Here is a 6,000-nt window from a genome sequence, read left to right as displayed (position 1 = left end):
GAGATACCTCTCCGACAATCGGAGTGACAAATCCTAATCTCAAAATACGCCAACCCAACAAGTACCTTCGGAGACACCTGTAGAGCACCTTTATAATCACCCAGTTACGTTGTGACGTTTGGTAGCACACAAAGTGTTCCTCCGGTAAACGGGAGTTGCATAATCTCATAGTCATAGGAACATGTATAAGTCATGAAGAAAGCAATAGCAACATACTAAACGATCGAGTGCTAAGATAAACGGAATGGGTCAACTCAATCACATCATTCTCCTAATGATGTGATCCCGTTAATCAAATGACAACTCATGTCAATGGCTAGGAAACATAACCATCTTTGATCAACTAGCTAGTCAAGTAGAGGCATACTAGTGACACTCTGTTTGTCTATGTATTCACACAAGTATTATGTTTCTGGTTAATACAATTCTAGCATGAATAATAAACATTTATCATGATATAAGGAAATAAATAATTACTTTATTATTGCCTCTAGGGCATATTTCCTTCAGTCTCCCACTTGCACTAGAGTCAATAGTCTAGATTACACAGTAATGATTCTAACACCCATGGAGTCTTGGTGCTGATCATGTTTTGCTCGTGGAAGAGGCTTAGTTAACGGGTCTGCAACATTCAGATCCGTATGTATCTTGCAAATTTTTATGTCTCCCGCCTGGACTAGATCCCGAATGGAATTGAAGCGTCTCTTGATGTGCTTGGTTCTCTTGTGAAATCTGGATTCCTTCGCCAAGGCAATTGCACCAGTATTGTCACAAAAGATTTTCATTGGACCCGATGCACTAGGTATGACACCTAGATCGGATATGAACTCCTTCATCCAGACTCCTTCATTTGCTACTTCCGAAGCAGCTATGTACTCCGCTTCACACGTAGATCCCGCCATGACGCTTTGTTTAGAACTGCACCAACTGACAGCTCCACCGTTCAATGTAAACACGTATCCGGTTTGCGATTTAGAATCATCCGGATCCGTGTCAAAGCTTGCATCAACGTAACCATTTACAATGAGCTCTTTGTCACCTCCATAAACAAGAAACATATCCTTAGTCCTTTTCAGGTATTTCAGGATGTTCTTGACTGCTGTCCAGTTATCCACTCCTGGATTACTTTGGTACCTCCCTGCTAGACTTATAGCAAGGCACACATCAGGTCTGGTACACAGCATTGCATACATGATAGAGCCTATGGCTGAAGCATAGGGAACATCTTTCATCTTCTCTCTATCTTCTGCAGTGGTCGGGCATTGAGTCTTACTCAACTTCACACCTTGTAACACAGGCAAGAACCCTTTCTTTGCTTGATCCATTTTGAACTTCTTCAAAACTTTGTCAAGGTATGTGCTTTGTGAAAGTCCAATTAAGTGTCTTGATCTATCTCTATAGATCTTGATGCCCAATATATAAGCAGCTTCACCGAGGTCTTTCATTGAAAAACTCTTATTCAAGTATCCCTTTATGCTATCCAGAAATTCTATATCATTCCCAATCAACAATATGTCATCCACATATAATATCAGAAATGCTACAGAGCTCCCACTCACTTTCTTGTAAATACAGGCTTCTCCAAAAGTCTGTACAAAACCAAATGCTTTGATCACACTATCAAAGCGTTTATTCCAATTCCGAGAGGCCTGCACCAGTCCATAAATGGATCGCTGGAGCTTGCACACTTTGTTAGCTCCCTTTGGATTGACAAAACCTTCCGGCTGCATCATATACAACTCTTCTTCCAGAAATCCATTCAGGAAAGCAGTTTTTGACATCCATTTGCCAAATTTCATAATCATAAAATGCGGAAATTGCTAACATGATTCGGACAGACTTCAGCATCGCTACGGGTGAGAAGGTCTCATCGTAGTCAATCCCTTGAACTTGTCGAAAACCTTTTGCAACAAGTCAAGCTTTATAGACAGTAACATTACCGTCAGCATCAGTCTTCTTCTTGAAGATCCATTTATTCTCAATGGCTTGTCGATCATCGGGAAAGTCAACCAAAGTCCACACTTTGTTCTCATACATGGATCCCATCTCAGATTTCATGGCCTCAAGCCATTTTGCGGAATCTGGGCTCACCATCGCTTCTTCATAGTTTGTAGGTTCGTCATGGTCAAGTAACATAACCTCCAGAATAGGATTACCATACCACTCTGGTGCGGATCTTACTCTGGTTGACCTACGAGGTTCAGTAACAACTTGATCTGAAGTTTCATGATCATCATCATTAACTTCCTCACTAATTGGTATAGACGTCACAGGAACCGGTTTCTGTGATGAACTATTTTCTAATAAGGGAGCAGGTACAGTTACCTCATCAAGTTCTACTTTCCTCCCACTCACTTCTTTCGAGAGAAACTCCTTCTCTAGAAATGATCCATTCTTAGAAATGAATGTCTTGCCTTCGGATCTGTGATAGAAGGTGTACCCAACAGTCTCCTTTGGGTATCCTATGAAGACATATTTCTCCAATTTGGGTTCGAGCTTATCAGGTTGAAACTTTTTCACATAAGCATCGCAGCCCCAAACTTTAAGAAATGGCAACTTTGGTTTCTTGCCAAACTACAGTTCATAAGGCGTCGTCTCAACGGATTTCGATGGTGCCCTATTTGACGTGAATGCAGCCGTCTCTAAAGAATAACCCCAAAATGATAGCGGTAAATCAGTAAGAGACATCATAGATCGCACCATATCTAGTAAAGTACAATTACGACGTTCGGACACACCATTACGCTGTGGTGTTCCGGGTGGCGTGAGTTGCGAAACTATTCCGCATTGTTTCAAATGTAGACCAAACTCGTAACTCAAATATTCTCCTCCACGATCAGATCGTAGAAACTTTATTTTCTTGTTACGATGATTTTCAACTTCACTCTGAAATTCTTTGAACTTTTCAAATGTTTCAGACTTATGTTTCATTAAGTAGATATACCCATATCTGCTTAAATCATCTGTGAAGGTGAGAAAATAACGATACCCGCCGCGAGCCTCAACATTCATCAGACCACATACATCTGTATGTATGATTTCCAACAAATCTGTTGCTCGCTCCATAGTTCCGGAGAACGGCGTTTTAGTCATCTTGCCCATGAGGCACGGTTCGCAAGTACCAAGTGATTCATAATCAAGTGGTTCTAAAAGTCCATCAGTATGAGTTTCTTCATGCGCTTTACACCGATATGACCTAAACGGCAGTGCCACAAATAAGTTACACTATCATTATCAACTCTGCATCTTTTGGTTTCAACATTATGAATATGTGTGTCACTACTATCGAGATTCATCAAAAATAGACCACTCTTTAAGGGTGCATGACCATAAAAGATATTACTCATATAAATAGAACAACCATTATTCTCTGATTTAAATGAATAACCGTCTCGCATCAAACAAGATCCATATATAATGTTCATGCTCAACGCTGGCACCAAATAACAATTATTTAGGTCTAATACTAATCCCGAAGGTAGATGTAGAGGTAGCGTGCCGACGGCGATCACATCGACTTTGGAACCGTTTCCCACGCGCATCGTCACCTCGTCCTTGGCCAGTGTTCGCTTAATCCGTAGTCCCTGTTTTGAGTTGCAAATATTAGCAACAGAACCAGTATCAAATACCCAGGTGCTACTGCGAGCTCTGGTAAGGTACACATCAATAACATGTATATCACATATACCTTTGTTCACCTTGCCATCCTTCTTATCCGCCAAATACTTGGGGCAGTTCCGCTTCCAGTGACAAGTCTGCTTGCAGTAGAAGCACTCAGTCTCAGGCTTAGGTCCAGACTTGGGTTTCTTCTCTTGAGCAGCAACTTGCTTGCTGTTCTTCTTGAAGTTCCCCTTCTTCTTCCCTTTTCCCTTTTTCTTGAAACCGGTGGTCTTATTGACCATCAACACTTGATGCTCCTTCTTGATTTCTACCTCCGCAGCCTTTAGCATTGCGAAGAGCTCGGGAATCGTCTTATCCATCCCTTGCATGTTATAGTTCATCACGAAGCTCTTGTAGCTTGGTGGCAATGATTGAAGAATTCTGTCAATGACGCTATCATCCGGAAGATTAACTCCCAGTTGAATCAAGTGATTGTTATACCAGACATTTTGAGTATATGCTCACTGACAGAACTATTCTCCTCCATCTTACAGCTGTAGAACTTATTGGAGACTTCATATCTCTCAATCCGGGCATTTGCTTGAAATATTAACTTCAACTCCTGGAACATCTCATATGCTCCATGACGTTCAAAACGTCGTTGAAGTCCCGGTTCTAGGCCGTAAAGCATGGCACACTGAACTATCGAGTAGTCATCAGCTTTGCTCTGCCAGACGTTCATAACATCTGGTGTTGCTCCTGCAGCAGGTTTGGCACCTAGCGGTGCTTCCAGGACGTAATTCTTCTGTGCAGCAATGAGGATAATCCTCAAGTTACGGACCCAGTCCGTGTAATTGCTACCATCATCTTTCAACTTTGCTTTCTCAAGGAACGCATTAAAATTCAACGGAACAACAACACGGGCCATCTATCTACAATCAACATAGACAAGCAAGATACTATCAGGTACTAAGTTCATGATAAATTTAAGTTCAATTAATCATATTACTTAAGAACTCCCACTTAGATAGACATCCCTCTAATCCTCTAAGTGATCATGTGATCCATATCAACTAAACCATAACCGATCATCACGTGAAATGGAGTAGCTTTCAATGGTGAACATCAATATGTTGATCATATCTACTATATGATTCACGCTCGACCTTTCGGTCTCGGTGTTCCGAGGCCATATCTGCATATGCTAGGCTCGTCAAGTTTAACCTGAGTATTCTGTGTGTGCAAAACTGGCTTGCACCCGTTGTACATGGACGTAGAGCTTATCACACCCGATCATCACGTGGTGTCTGGGCACGACGAACTTTGGCAATGATGCATACTCAGGGAGAACACTTTTATCTTGAAATTTAGTGAGAGATCATCTTATAATGCTACAGTAAATCAAAGCAAGATAAAATGCATAAAAGATAAACATCACATGCAATCAATATAAGTGATATGATATGGCCATCATCATCTTGTGCTTGTGATCTCCATCTCCGAAGCACCGTCATGATCACCATTGGTCACCGGCGTGACACCTTGATCTCCATCGTAGCATCGTTGTCGTCTCGCCAATCTTATGCTTCTACGACTATCGCTACCGCTTAGTGATAAAGTAAAGCATTACAGGGCGATTGCATTGCATACAATAAAGCGACAACCATATGGCTCCTGCCAGTTGCCGATAACTCGGTTACAAAACATGATCATCTCATACAATAAAATTTAGCATCATGTCTTGACCATATCACATCACAACATGCCCTGCAAAAACAAGTTAGACGTCTTCTACTTTGTAGTTGCAAATTTTACGTGGCTGCTACGGGCTTAGCAAGAACCGTTCTTACCTACGCATCAAAACCACAACGATAGTTTGTCAAGTTGGTGCTGTTTTAACCTTCGCAAGGACCGGGCGTAGCCACACTCGGTTCAACTAAAGCTGGAGAAACTGACACCCGCCAGCCACCTGTGTGCAAAGCACGTCGGTAGAACCAGTCTCGCATAAGCGTACGCATAATGTCGGTCCGGGCCGCTTCATCCAACAATACCGCCGAACCAAAGTATGACATGCTGGTAAGCAGTATGACTTATATCGCCCACAACTCACTTGTGTTCTACTCGTGTATATGACATCTACGCATAAAACCTGGCTCTGATACCACTGTTGGGGAACGTAGTAATTTCAAAAAAATTCCTACGCACACGCAAGATCATGGTGATGCATAGCAACGAGAGGGGAGAGTGTTGTCCACGTACCCTCGTAGACCGAAAAGCGGAAGCGTTAGCACAACGCGGTTAATGTAGTCCTACGTCTTCACGATCCGACCGATCAAGTACCGAACGCACGACACCTTCGAGTTCAGCACACGTTCAGCCCGATGACGTCCCTCGAACTCC

The sequence above is a fragment of the Triticum aestivum genome, chromosome 6D (genome assembly GCF_018294505.1).
Source record: "Triticum aestivum cultivar Chinese Spring chromosome 6D, IWGSC CS RefSeq v2.1, whole genome shotgun sequence".
Taxonomy (NCBI): Eukaryota; Viridiplantae; Streptophyta; class Magnoliopsida; order Poales; family Poaceae; genus Triticum; species Triticum aestivum.
This window is presented reverse-complemented; position numbering follows the sequence as displayed.